Here is a 15,398-nt window from a genome sequence, read left to right as displayed (position 1 = left end):
ACTGGTTTACAGTATGGTTTGAGGCAAGCCCTTCCCTCCCGGGGCCTCAGTATCCCCAGCTGTCAACCAAGGAGATTGACAAAGTGATCCTGGGACTCCCTCCCACTCTGCTCTTCTGCTCCCTCAACCCCCAAACTCCACAATCCTCCCTGTGAAAGAAAAAATTACATATATGAGGCTGCTGCTGCTAAGTCGCTTCAGTCGTGTCCGACTCTGTGCGACCCCATAGACGTCAGCCCACCAGGCTCCGCCATTCCTGGGATTCTCCAGGAAAGAACACTGGAGTGGGTTGCCATTTCCTTCTCCAATGCATGAAAGTGAAAGTGAAATCGCTCAGTCGTGTCCGACTCTTCGGGACCCCATGGACTGCAGCCTACCAGGCTCCTCTGCCCATGGGATATTCCAGGCAAGAGTACTGGAGTGGGGTGCCATTGCCTTCTCCGTATATGAGGCTAGAAATCCTAATAACAGAGGTAGCAACACGGGGTCTTAGGGTTCTTCTCCTGCTCCAGGACACACAGGAGTGGGAAAATACCTGCTGACCAGGACAGCAGAACAGGTAGGGGAGGCCCTGGGCCATGCGGGGAGCTGGCAGCCGCAAGGGCAGAAAGGAAGTGAAACCCAAGCTGCGAACTTCTTTGCACTCACCACCCGCTGCCCCAGCCCTGGGATAGCCCCTGAAAAGAGGAAGCTAGTGGTGCAACAGCAGAGCAACCTGCCCTTGGGCTGCACAGGGTAGGGGTGGGAGCGGCCCAGCCCTGGGGCTCCTGAGATGGAAAGGAAAGGAATCACGGCTTCCCCAGCAACTCTGTGGTAAAGAAGCCACCTGCTGATGCAGGAGACACGGGTTCGATCCCTGATCCAGGCAGCTGAGCCCGTGCTCTGAAGCCCGGGAGCCACAGCTACTGAGCCCACAAGCTGCAAGGACTGAAGCCCTTGTGCCCGAGCGCCCGTGCTCTGCGGCGAGAAGCTGCCTCAGTGAGAAGCCCGCACGCCGTACTGAACACCTAGCACAGACAAAAATAAATAAATATTGTTTTTTAAAAAAAGAATGTCCATCTTGTGGAGGAGAGAAGTGGGCTCAGAAAGGTCAACTACTCAATCCAAGGCTACACCGCTGGGAAGTGGACTGGCCCCACTGAGTCCTCCTCTTCTTGGAGGAAAGCGTCCTACTGGGGGGTCAGATGAGGTGCATTTTATTCTGATACTGGGGCAATGCCTAGGGCTGCTTTGGGGCTAGCAGAGTCAGCGTGTGCAAGTCTCTGTGCACACGTGTGTGTGCATCACATGTGCATGCTTGCACAAATAAATGTGTGTGTGCCCCTACAGTGGGCTGGATGCACCCTTTAGTCTGCAGGAGTGTCCTGGTCACCTGCGGGAAGCGGGTTGCCAGGGTGAGGCAGAGTTTCTTGGGCCCAGAGTGATGCAGAAACTTGGCCAAAGTCACAAAACAAATCTGTGCCACAACCAGGATTAGAAATCAGGTTGCCCACAGATCCAGCCCGGCAGGAAGTGGGGAGAGGACAGCAGTTGGGAGTCCCTCCGTGGAAACACCTCCTGGCCCCCCTCCGCACCCCAGCTCCCACAGAATGTTAAACCTCAGAGACCAGCTGGTCCGCAGGTTGTAAACGTCTCACCAAGGACTTCCTTTATCACGGCTTCTCTAGGACCTGACTTGCAAGTTTTTATGGTCTCGGTTTTTTGCCTACAAACCATTTTGCAATGCATTGAGGAGTTAATGCTTTACCTTTTGTGTGACATAATCAGACTGCATCACATAGTGAGGCAGTTTCTCACTCCAGTCAGAAATAGCCCCACTGGGCCCATCCACTGTTTGGGGCAGCCCCACCACCCAAAGGGCAGGAGCCGAGGACTACTGCACCGTGCCAGGCACCCACAGGCGCCAAAGGCCTTCACCTTTGCCACGCATGACCATTCTTGACGTCTGGTTTCTGCACTGGCCCCTCCCTCATGGACACAGTCTGCTCCCCACCTCCCTCCTCGATTCTGTTACTGAGTCCAAGCTCATACTGCTCACCGCACAACAGGCTGATGAATTGAGAGATGAGTTGTCGGGACAGAGAATGGTGACTTTATTTGGAAAAAAAAACAAAAACAAAAATTAAAAAAAAAGAAAACCAGCAGACCAAGAAGATGGTGACTAGTATCCCAAAGAACCATCTTACCTGAGTTAGAATTCAGACTTCTTTTTTAGTGAAAGAGAGGGGGGTGTGGTTGAGTGTTGCAAACTTGTTGGTGCCCGGATCCTTTGTTCTAGCTTATATATCTGGTCACGATGTTCCTATAAACCTCCAACAAAACAAAGGTGCTTTTTTGTTTGTTTTTTATGTGTTTTGTATTTTAGGGGAAGTACTCCTTCACCTGCCTCCAGACCCAACCATCAGACACTATGTTCCTGACCCTTCTTTCCAGGCCTGTCTCTTGCTAATATATATATATATATATATTTAATACCTATTATCTGTTTGGCTGTGCTGGTCTTTATTGCAGCATGCAAACTCTTAGTTGTGGCATGTGGGATCTAGTTCCCTGACTAGGTATCAAATCCAGGCCACCTACCTACATTGGAATTGAGTGTTAGCCACTGGATCACCAGGGAAGTCCCAAGACAAATGTATTCTCTGTTCTGCAGCTTTTTATCTGCATATGAATGGAAAAGTGTTATACCTTTAAAGGTCAGAGCCTTGAGAATGGATTATCCCATATTTCAGGCTACAGGCAGCATTCTTTTAGTGACTAACTTATAGCAAAAGCAATAGAACACACAGGTTAAATTGAAGAAACAGATCCAATATGGAATCAGATTTGTTCTTCTCTGTGACACCTGCAGGGGCTTCCCAGGTGGCACTCGTGGTAAAGAACCCTCCTGCCAATGCAGGAGACATAAGAGACTCTGATTCAATCCCTGGGTCAGGAAGATTCCCCAGAGGAGGGCATGGCAACTCACTCCAGTATTTTTATGTGGAGAATCCCATAAACAGAGGAGCCTGGAGGGCTAGTCCATGGGCTCACAGAGTCAGACAAGCAGCTTAACACACATGCACACATGACACCTGCAAACCCAGGCTATCAAATTGTTTGAGTCTCATTTGTCCCACCCTCCGTGACACTTGGGAATCTCAGCTTTTAAACCCGGACTTGTGGTGAGAAGCCCCACCCCTTCTGCCCCTCACCCCTCCCCAGTTACTGTCCCACCAAGAGCTCCACCCATTGCCCAAGAGTGACATTGTTGAGCCTTCTCAGATGCTGCCAAGGTGCCTGAGGACCAGGCAGGGTGGCCAGAGACCTCCAGGTGAGAACGCCCAATGCCGTCCAGCCCTGCCTCCATCTCTCGGTGTCCTGTTCCCCCTAGCCATGCACCACTGGTCCGTCCACCATCCCTCCATTCACTCACCCAACACAAATGCCAGCATAGCCTCCTTCCTTCCATCACCGTCTTATCCAGACTGCACAGATGCCTGCCACACAGGGGACATCGAGGGCCCCCAGTGAGGGCCACAAACACAGGGACACCACACAGTAAGGACCACGGCAGCATCCACTGAGAAGAGATGAGGACCTTTCTGTCTTTCTCATCCCCACCATAGCCCACCAGAGAAGAAAGGGATCCAGAGAACAGAGGGAAGTGGGGGTGAAGGAGCCGGCCACCCCACCCCTTCCAAATCTCTCTAGCAAGGACCTCGGAGCTAAGAGACGACTAAGAGTGGGGTGGAAATCAGATGTTAGATTTAACTTTGAACATTTTCATGCTTGAAAGTAACAAGAGGCACTTCTCTGGGGGACCAGTAGTTAAGACTCCGAGCTCCCACTGCAAGTGGGGCAGGTTCCATCCCTGGTTGGGGAACTAAGATCCCACATGCCACAGAGGCTTGGCCAAAAAAAAAAAAAAAGAAGAAAGTTGACAAAAGTGCTGAAAGTGTCAAAAAGGCTGCAAATGGGAAGCTGGGCACCATCAAAGGCAGGGGATGGAGAAAATGAGCAAAAGTCACAGTCAGGTTTGTGAACTCGGGATCTGCAAGCTTGGAGGGCAGCCTGCTCTGTGTATCAGAGGAAGATGAATCCTACATTCCGATGTCCATGGCCTGCTCCTGGAGAGGGGAGGGGAGCCCAGAGTGAAGAGAAGGGGAGGAGAAGAGAGGAGCCAGGGTGACCAGACAAAGGGTTGAGGAAGGTCTGGAGATGAACTCCCGGGCTGAGGGAGGGGAAGGGACAGAATACTCCTGAGTGTTCCGGGAGAACAGACCTATCTAAATGCCCTGTGAAGGGCCTTCTGGGTGTGACTTCACCCCTCTCTGTGACCCCAAGATCTTCATGTTCCACTCACAAGTGTTTGTCAAGATGGGGGTTTTATGGAAATGGAGAAGGGACCAAGTTTCATGTCTGAGTCAGCACCGTACGGAGCAGAAATTCAGGGAGAAGCGAGAGCGGCAGGGGAAGTGGTGAAAACATAAGTGTCCAAGAATCTCTGAAACTTTGGAGGATTTTGAACTTTTACTGGACATAAAGTTAGAGGATTAAAGCCAGCAGCTCTGCCTTCCACCCAGTGAATTCCTCATGTGCAGCCAGGATAAATAATTGTAAAAGGCAAATCTGTCCATGTTTTAGCACCCCCAAACCCCAATACACAAACATGAAACCCTCCACTTTCTCTCAGGTTAGGGCCTACTTCCTGGCCTGACTGGCAAGGTCCCTGGGGTCTGGGCCCTGTCACACTCTCCAGATCCTCTGCACTCTTGACACCCAGTCTAGTTTTTCTCATCTCAGCAGTTTCACACCCTACTGACCACAGGGCCTTTGTACATGCTGTTCTCTCTAAAACTGCCCCACCCCACCCCAACCCCCAGGTAACTCACTCACCCTTCAGTGCTCAACTCAGACAAGCCACTTCTGACCAAGTCATCCATTCATTGTGGGACTTACCACACCAATTACACTGGCAAAGAGGGATGGAATAATCACAAGATGGCTTGGAATTCATGCCTTAGCATAATCATGATTCATGTCCTGGTGCTAGGCACACCTTCCCTGAGTATGTTTTCATTTGAATCCTGAAGTGGAGGTCTGTCATTGAGGGGGTGGGGCGGTGGTGGGGGGGGGGTGGCTGTTGATGGCTGTTGAATAGACAGTCAACAGTGTCTGCCATATTACCATACAACGCACCCTCTTGCAGGGTGGAGGGGGCTAGCATCTATTTCTGGAAGGGGAGGGAATGGGCAGGCTTCTCAGTTGGCACAGTGGTAAAGAATCTGCCTGCCAATGCAGGAGACACAAGAGACTCAGGTTTGATCCATGGGTTGGGAAAATCCGTTGGATTAGGAAATGGCCCACTCTAATACAGGAGCATGAATTAACTCACCATGTCTGAGGGCTGGACTCAGACTGGCCTGAGGAGATTGTGAGCTGTGTAAGGTATAACGGAGCCTTACTGGACAGCTTGTTTTTCATATGGGTAAACTGCAGGTCTTCTTGGGCTCCAAAATCACTGCAGAGGGTGACTGCAACCATGAAATTAAAAAACGCTTCTAGGAAGGAAAGCTATGACAAACCTAGATAGTATATTAAAAAGCAGAGACATCACTTTGCCAAAAAAGGTCTGTATAGTCAAGCTGTGGTTTTTCCAGTAGTAGGGTACAAATGTGAGAGTTGGACTACAAAGAAGGCTGAGCACCAAAGAATTGATGCTTTTGAACTGTGGTGTTGGAGAAGACTCTTGAGAGTTACTTGGACAGCAAGGAGATCAAACCAGTCAATCCTAAAGGAAATCAGTCCTGAATATTCCTTGCAAAGACTGACGCTGAAGCTCAAGCTCCAATACTTTGGCTATCTGATGCAAAGATCTGGCTCATTGGGAAAGATCCTGATGCTGGAAAATATTGAAGACAGGAGGAGAAGGGGGCAGCAGAGGATGAGATGGTTAAATAACATCACCAACTCAGTGGACATGAAATCGAGCAAACTCCAGGAGACAGTGAAGGACCGGGGAGCCTGGCATGCTGCAGTCCATCGGGTCTCAAAGAGTCGTTGGACACAACTTGGCTACTGAACAACAACAACATAACTGCAGGTGAAATCATGTCCCCTAGAACACACAAAAACCCCACACAACAAAACCTCCCAACTCAGTTAGCAACGAGTAAGATTTTTCGTCTCATCCTCCGACAGAATCCTGGTAAATACCAGTATGGAGTCATAGACCACTGCCATCAACTAAGCCCTAATGTGACACCCAGTCTTTGCTCACCCCAGTGATGGGACACTTGCCACTTCCCATAGAAGCCCATGTCACCAGGCCAGACCTCCAATACCAACCCACCATTAAGCCATAAAATCTGATTGGCTTATTCTTTAATGGAAACAAGGTTTCAGTTTAGGATGATGAAAATGTTCCGGAGATGGATGGTAGTGATGGTTGCTCCAGAATGTGAATGTATTTAATGCCACTAAAAGCTACACTTAAAATTGGTTGAAAGGGACTTCCCTGGTGGTCCAGTGGCTAAGACTCCTCGCTCCCAATGCAGGGGGCCTGGGCTCAGTCCCTGGCCAGGGAGCTAGATCCCACATGCCACTACGAAGATCAAAGATCCCCCCATGCTGCAACTAAGACCCAGAACAGACAAATAAGTAAATATATTTTTAAATGGTTAAAATGATAAATTTTATGTTATGTATTTTTATCCAAATTTTTAAAAGTGCATTGCCTCTGGGCTTCACAATTTATAAGCTTGTGTGACTTTGAGTACTTTTAAAGTAACCATTTAAAGGTTACTCTTAAAAATCTAATTAATAGTTAAGGCAAACCCTTGGGTGCACCTCACCCTCTTTGATTTGTTTTCATTCAGTCTTATCCCCCCAGCTAAGAAATCTGGGCCTAATAATTCCAGTTTCAAGTCCTGCCTCTGCCCTGAAGGGACTCCAGTCACTGTGTCCCTCCCCTACTAGGAGCTTACTATGTGCTAGGCTCTGAGGCTCTGAAGATGCCTCAAGGAATAAGTCAGAGCCCTTGTAGTCCCCGACACACACGGAACACTAGGACTTTGTTTTTTTCTTTTTTCGGTACAAAGCTACAGGCCTCCAGATAGTGAAACCTGGCCCAGCCCTGAAGGCCTGCAGGGCTGGCCCGTGATGATTCGTCCCTGAAGACGTCACCTAGCTGGTATGATGATGACAGCAGCACGGGACGACTCTGGTTCCTGGACACTCAGCACCTGGAATGTTTGTGGGGTGCAAGCTGTGGCCTCCTGGAAAGGTTCAGTGACAGGACAGCCTGGGGATGTGCCGGAGGACAGGAGGCAGGGATTGCCATCTCTGAAATCTCATCTAAGTTCAACCCCACCTCATCCCCCAGGAATCACAGACCCACCAAATAATCAAAAAAACCGGATGGAGACCAGAAGGAAAGGAAACACCCAGCTAACGCAGGGGGTTCACACTGGCGGTTTGCAGGCCTTGTCAACTCTTACGGGGGATTTTTTTTTTCAACCGGGTTTTTTGTCAGTGTTCCCCACACACACACGAAAAGGTGAAAATTCTCATTCGTCTTTGAAAAATTAATATGTAAATGAGGATGTCTCTCATGACTAGCTCGCTTTGGATGAGGCAATCATCCCGACCCCTTAGCTTCCCTTACTCACACCGCCTGCTGGGCCCCTGGAGGCCTCTGAGTTCAGGTTTTCTCATCTAATCCAAAACCTCTGTGTCACAGAGGAGTTCAGTGAAGCCCGAAAGGTGAGTGACTTTCCCAGTAAGTAACTCGTCTGGGGCCAGAAAGATCTAGAATCTCAGGGGTGCCACCCAGAGCCCACCCCAATCCTCTAAAGAACCTCCCTACAGGCTCTGCTGACGCGCAGCAACATGCGCTCACCTGTGTGGGGAGGGGAGCAGGCGGTTCACTGGGAAGACTGAGGCGATGGCCAGTCGGCTGCCTCGTCCAGTCAGAGACGTGCCCCTCTGCAGGGGACACAGACGAATGCCCCTCACCACAACCCCTGTCTCCCCTGGTCTCCTCCCGCCTCCATCTCTCCTCACCAGCCCTGTGGGCCCTGCTTCTTCCTCTGTAAAATGGGAGTCCTCGTTGTGGCAGGCAGAACTGAGGTCCCAGCCCCTGAGTGTGTAGGAAGCAGCAGGTGTGAAGGCTGAAAGGCACTTGGGGAGGACCATGGGAGAGAAGTGGGCTGACGAGGACAGAGGAAGGAGAGGCAAGGCGGCAGCCAGGAGAAGAGGCACTTGGGAAAAGAGTGTCGATGGTTATGGGGGTATCAGTCAGGATGGGCCAGGTGACGCTGAGGTAAGAAACAATCCCTCCTCTCAGCCACGCCACTGTTTTACGTATTTTTCCCCAATTTTATTTAGATATAATTGACATAGACATTTGTATTAAAGGTGTACAATGTGACCATTTTAGATATATATATATACACACACATATATATAGAATGGATAAACAACAAGGTCCTACTGTATAACAGAGAATTATATTCAATATCCTATGATAAACCATAATGGAAAGCAATATTTAAAAAAGAATGTATATTTATATATATATTAATATATATCTGAATCACTTTGCTATGTAGCAGAAATTAACACAACCCTGTAAATCAACTATATTGCAATTAAAAATATTAAAACTAAAAAAAATAGCTTAAAGGAATGGGGTGATTTTTTTTATTTGTCTTAGCCAGGTCTTAGTTGTAGCACATGGGATCTAATTCCCTGACCAAGGATCAAACTTGGGTCCCCTGCATTGGGCGCACAGAGTCTTAGCCACTGGACCGCCAGGGAAGTCCTAGAATGAGGTGATTGAGGGAAAAAATAGTTGACCCATCATATGGAAAAGCTTCTTTTAAAAACTTGTTTTAATGTCATTTTTTATTAAAAAGAAAATAGTTAAAAATAAAAAAAAATCCACAGAAATAATTACTTTTTACTGAGCAATTGCAACAAGTCAGCCACAATGCTGAATATCTGACATGGATAATTTCATTTCACACAAGCTAGGAGGTAGACACTATTAGTATCCCCATTTTACGGATTAAAAAATACTCCAGGCTCAGAGACATAAAAGACTTGCCTAGATCATGCAGCTTATTACTAATGGAATTCATAATTAGTAATATGGTCTAGATATGTTTAACCACCAGGCTTTATAAGGAAGCAATAGCATTGTTTATAGTAATAAATCCTATTTTCCTTTGTTTAGTGAGCATCTCCCTCTTGACACAAAGGCACTTTTCCTGAAAGTCCTACGTAATGAATCATAGGCCTAATAAAGGCAAATTAAAAATCTGATGATAAGATGCATCTAAACTCTGCCACCAACTAGCCAGGTCTCAGCTTCCTTATTTTACCTTATGGGTTTAACAAGACCACATGGTATTTTTGCCAATGCCCAAAATTCTTAGCCAGAATCTAATCAGAAGAAAAAAAAGACAAATCTAAAACATGGGACATACATTTTCAAGGCAACTGACCTGACTCTTCAAAACAATTCTTTGTGAGTTAATGTCACAAAAGACACTAAAAAGACAACTAAGAGAAGATGTGGACCCTGACTGGGTTAGAAGGGAGGAAGCTGTCATTTAAATAACTGTTTTGGGGGCTTCCTGGGGAAATGGAATGTGGACAGACGTTGAAGGACGTCATGGAGTCAGTGGTCGCTTCATTGTGATGGTGATACTGTGAGCCCTTGCTCTCACAGACAAAGGGTCATGAGATTTCCAATTTACTTATAAACAGTGCTGGAAAAAAGTACAGGCATACTTCTTTTCACTGGGAATGCAGATACTGCATTTTTTCTTTTTTTTTTGCAAATTGAGGGTTTGTGGCAACCCTGTGTTGTCAGGTGATGGTTAGCATTTTTTAGAAAGAAAGGTTTTTTTTTTTTTAATTGAAATATAGTTGATTTACAATATTGTGTTAATTTCTTAGCTGTACAGCAGAGTGAATATATATATATATATATCTTAAATATATATTTCTGTAAAGCTAAGAAATTAGCATTATATATATACACATATATACATTCCTTTTTAAATATTCTTTTCCATTATGGTTTATCACAGGATTTTTTTAATGTTTTTTTATTGTGGTAAAAGTCACATAATATAAAACATACAGTTTAACCATATTTAACTGTACAGTTCAGTGGCACTAACTACATTCACACCGTTGTGAAACTCTTGCCATCACCCATCTCCTGGATTTTTCACCTTCCTAAACTGAAACTCTGTCCCCATTAAACACTAACTTCCCACCCCTCCTCCCCACCCACCCCTGGCCCCCCGCATTTACCAGTGTACTTTCTGACTCTATGAATGTGACTATTCTAGGAATCTTGTAGAAGTGGAATCAAACAGTATTTGTCTGCACCTAACGTCTGTGGGCTTCACTGGTGGCTCAGAAGGTAAAAAAAATCTGCCTGCAAGGCCAGGTCAGGAAGATCCCCAGGAGAAAGAAATGGCAACCATCTCCAGTATTCTTGCCTGGAGGATCCATTGGACAGAGAAGCCTATAGCCTATAGCCTGTCAGGCTATAGCCCATGGCATTGTAAAGGGTTGGACACGACTAAGCGACTAACACTTTCTTTCAATTTCGGTGTCTATTGAAGTGCAGTTTTTTTTGTCTTTATTGAATTTGCTATGATATTGCTTCTGTTTTATGTTTTATGTTTTTGGCCATGTAAGATTTCAGCTCCCCGACCAGGGATTGAACACACACCCCCTGCAGTGGAAGGTGAAGTCTTAACCACTAGACCACTAGGGAAGTCCTGGAGTGCATTTTTAAGGCTAGCTGAATTTATGTCCTAAAGACAAATTGTGCCTTCCTCTTTTTCCCCTATACAGTAGCTTCTCATTAGTGATCTATTTTATACGTAGTAGTGTACATATGTCAGTGTCATAGGCTATTGAATGTAGTTCTCTGTGCTGTACAGTGGGCCTGGTCGTTTATTCATTCTCTATGTACAAGCTTACATTTGCTAACACCAACCTTTCTCTCCATCTCTCCTGCACACCTTCTCCCCACTTGGCAACAGTCCATTTTCTCTGTGAGTCTCTTTCTGTTTCATAGATAGGTTTATTTGTGTCATATTTTAGATTCCACATATAAGTGATATCACATGGTATTTGTCTTTCTCTGTCTGACTTATTTCACTTAGTATGATAAGGAAAGAATTTTCAAATTAAGCTATATACATCTGTCTTTTTTTTTTAAGACATAATGTTATGACACGCTTAGGTTACGGTACAGTATAAATATAACCTTGATATGCACTGTGCATGCTTGCGTGCTAAGTCACTTCAGTCATGTCCAACTCTTTGTGATCCTATAGATTGTATCCCGCCAGGCTCCTCTGTCCATGGGACTCTCCAGGCAAGAATACTGGAGTGAGTTGCCATGCCCTCCTCCAGGGGATCCTCCCAACCCAGGGATTAAACCCATGTCTCTTACGTCTTCTGCATTGGCATGCAGGTATCTTTACCACTAGCGCCACTGGGGAAGCCCCTGATATGCACTGGGAAAACCTGAAAAAATCATGTGACTCCCTTGATTGCAATCTTTCCCTTATGGTGGTGATCGGATCCAAACCTGCAAAGATCTCCCAAGTTCTGCTGTAAAAGAGAAAAGGAGGGAGAGAAAGAAAAGCAGCAAAGTGTCACCAGGGTGTGGCCTCAGGGAAGGGTGTGCTGTTCTGTTCAGCTTTTTAAGAGGTCTGAAATGCTTCCACAATGAAAGGGGAGAAAGAGGGTATTCCCTGGCAGTCCAGAGCTTAAGACTTTACCTCCCTATGCAGGGGGTGCTGGTTTGATTACCTGGTTCGGGAACTAAGGTCCCAAGGTTCCACATGCCTCTCAGCCAAAAAACCAAAACATTAAACAGAAGCAATATTATAAAAACCTAAAAAAAAAAAACTCAAAGACTTTAAAAAAATAGCCTTAAAAAAAATTTTTTTTAAGGGAGAAAGAGGGACTTTCCTGGTGGTCCAGCGGTTAAGAATCCACCTTCCAATGCTGGGAACACAACGTCGATAACTGAACAGGTAGCAGAGATCCCATATGCCACAGCGCAACTAAGCCTGCACGCCACTAGAGAGAAGCCGTCTTGCCACAACTAAAGAAGCCTGAGCACAGCAACAAAGATTTGGCGTGCTGCAACTAAGACAGAACAAAGCCAAATAAATTTTAAAAAAATTTTAAGGGGGAGCGTGGGGAGATAAGAGGTAAAGGAAGGTGAAACTGGACAAGCCTGACCTCTCAGGGTCCCTTGGGTTTTAGAGTCTGGGACCCTGTGTTCATTTGCTAAGGATGCCAGGACCGTAGTTCACAGACTGGGTGGCAACACACATTCATTCTCCCAGTTCGGAAGGCTGGAAGGGCGTGTCGGCAGGGCTGGTTTCTTCTGAGGCCTCTCCCTTGGCTTGCAGGTGACCCATCCTCTTGCGTGCCCCCAGGGCTCTATGTATCTCTCCTTTTCCTAGGAGGACACCAGTTACAGTGATTACGGCTACCCTACAGGCGTCATGTTAACTTCATCTCCAAACACAGTCATCTTCTGAGTACTGGGAGTTAGGGCTTCAACATATGAATCCTGGGGGGACACAACATCCCTTAAGTGCTACCAAGTCCAAGTTCGTACTGCTCACCGCACAACAGGCCAGTACATCAAGAGGCAAGTTGTTGGGGCAAGGAATAGTGACTTTACTTGAAAACCCAGCAGACGAGAAGATAGTGTCCCAAAGAACCTTCTTAGCCTGGTTATAATTCAGGTGTCTTTCTTTCCTTTATTTATTTTGACTGTGCTGGGTCTTGCAGCAGCTCAGACTTTTCTCTCGATGTGGAAAGTGGGGGCTCCTCTAGTTGCAGTGTGGACTTGTCCCTGTGCTTCACGGTAGGGCCTTGTTTACTCGTTTTATATAAGGAAACACTTTGCCTGAAGATGTTCCTTTTGTTGATATTCACTATGCTATGTAACCCAGCCTGTACCTCCCTGACACCCCAACTTCTTGGATTATGTGAAAGCACCCTGTTCTCTAATTTCCGAATGCAAAGCTCCCAGCCCGCACGCCCCCCCCCACCGCCCACCACAAGGCACTGCTTGTTGGGGGAGCTCACAGTCCCCCAGCCACCCTCCTTGCCCTCCTTTCCTGCTTCTGAAACTGCCATCTCTTTTCTTCTCCTTCATTCCCACCAAGACCTGTGCCTGAGGATCTGGGGTAGTGGTGGAGAATTACAGGGCTCACAGCACAGACAGTGCCTTCAAGTTGCATATTTGCTGCCTCTGCCCACAAGCCCAGTGGCCACTCACCACTTTTTCACCCTAAACCTCAGCGTGGCAGTGGGGCTGTTTTCTGATTTTTGTGGGCTGACTTTCCAGCTGAGGCTGAAGGACCTTCTCAGAAGCCCCTCCCTCTTCACTCTTTCTCCTTCTGTTTCACCTTTTCCTTTCAGACCCTGTGGGATGGATATGAGGCAGGCAAAATGTGCTCAAAAATCAAAAAGGCAAATCTGATATGAATTATGCCCCTCCTCTAGGATGTGAAATCCTCTAAGTTACTTTTGTTTGTTTTAAATACTCATCTTTTCCTTCTGACGGAAGGAAGGGAGGGAGGGAGGGAGGCAAGGAGGCAGGAAGAGAAAAGAAATAGAAAGCAGCCCAAAGGTTTATCATAGGTGCTGGCTACTTAGATTAACTATATTTTGAGGGAATGAATATGCCCACTCAGTGGATTTTTGTGTAGCCTTTGAAATGAGGCTTACAAGCGGGTTGTGATAATTTGAGAAAGCAGTTAATTAAAGGGGGGAGGCACAAAATAGACATAATCACAACATACAGAATTTGCATAGAAAAAGGCTGTAAAGAAAGACACCTACTTCTTAAACTGTGGTCACTGTTTTTTTACCTTTCATCATATTGTATATTTACTCCTTTGTGAGTATGCTACACTTTGCCTAGTATATTAACTCTCATTTTCTCCAAGTGTGAGATTAAAAACTTCAGTGAGGCATGTGGCCATCTGAAAGTGGCAGTACTTTCAGATGTTGCTGTAGTTGTGTCCGACTCTTTTGGGACCCTATGGACTGTAGCTCCCCCAGCCTCCTCTGTCCATGGGATTTCCCAGCAAGAACACTGGAGACAGTTGCCATTTCCTTCTCTAGCGGCTCTTCCCCACCCAGGGATCGAACCTGCATCTCCTGCGTCTTTTGCAGGCACAGAGCCACCAAGAAAGCCCAGTACTTTCATAACTGATAGATAAAAACAGATTCTTTTTAAGATGTATTTATTTAAAATTCAAAGATGAGAACAGATTCATGAAATGGCATTAAGTGAAGGGAGTTTATCTTTGTTTCTCAGTTTTTTGTTTCTTTTTGTTCCTCAGTTTTAAGATGGAGGAACTGAAGCCCTAGAGAGACAACCAAGTGTTTACTGAACTGGGCAGAAGGAAATCGCTGATCACTCATCTGTGCCAACCCCACCTTCCCAGGGCTCCAGCAGTTCCCACGCCGCTGGAGGCAGTGAATGGCCAAGTGACTGGCTCCAGGTCATTTGTTAAGGTACCCTGTGACGTCTGCCATTCTGAGCTCACTTAAGCCTCCCAGTAGCCAGCCCTGAACGGTTGGCGCTGGTGTGAGCTGAGCTCAGGAAGGTGAGGCGGTAAGGAGGGGTCAGAGGGTCAAGGCCAGAAAGCTGTCCCCACCCTGCGGGCGGCCTGGGCGCCAGCGTACGTGACCGGGCTCCGCCTGCCCTGCTGAGCAATCCTTTCCCAGCACGTCTTGCTGAGTCACGGTCCCCAGCAGCTTTTCGCTGAGTCACGGTCCCGAGATCTGTTTTCGCCGAGTCACGGTTTCCAACTGCTCTAGCCTTAATCCCTGCGGGCAAAGTCCCAGTTTCCAGGCGGTCCGCGGCGGCGGCGACTCCCCGGATCCCGCCGGTCCTCGCTGACGGCTGAGTCGCCCCCGGCGAGCCCTCTTCCCCTTCCCCCTCCCGCGGCTCCCCAGCCCGCCTCCCTCCCATCCCTGTTTTAAGAAACTTAACACTTCCCTGCGGCCAGGAGCAGCGCTGGGGGATTCACACCTTAGATTGCAGAGCCCAGTGGGGTGGGCGGGATGATCCTCTTTAAGAGATGGGGATCTAGTCAAAAGCAGGGTCGTCTGCGGAACTGCTGGTCCGGATCATGGCCAGACAAGGTCATAGAACATAGGAAGGCAGAGGGCAACGAAACAGGACGACTAAATGCAAGGGGCTGCTGGGTTAGAACCTGGACTGACGGAAAGAGCAGTTAAGGACCTTTGAGGACAATTGTTGAAATTTGAACATAAGCTTTAATATAATGAATATGTGTGAAAGTCAAATTTCCTGATGTTTATAATTGGATCACAGC

The sequence above is a fragment of the Cervus elaphus genome, chromosome 22 (assembly GCF_910594005.1).
Source record: "Cervus elaphus chromosome 22, mCerEla1.1, whole genome shotgun sequence".
Taxonomy (NCBI): domain Eukaryota; kingdom Metazoa; phylum Chordata; class Mammalia; order Artiodactyla; family Cervidae; genus Cervus; species Cervus elaphus.
This window is presented reverse-complemented; position numbering follows the sequence as displayed.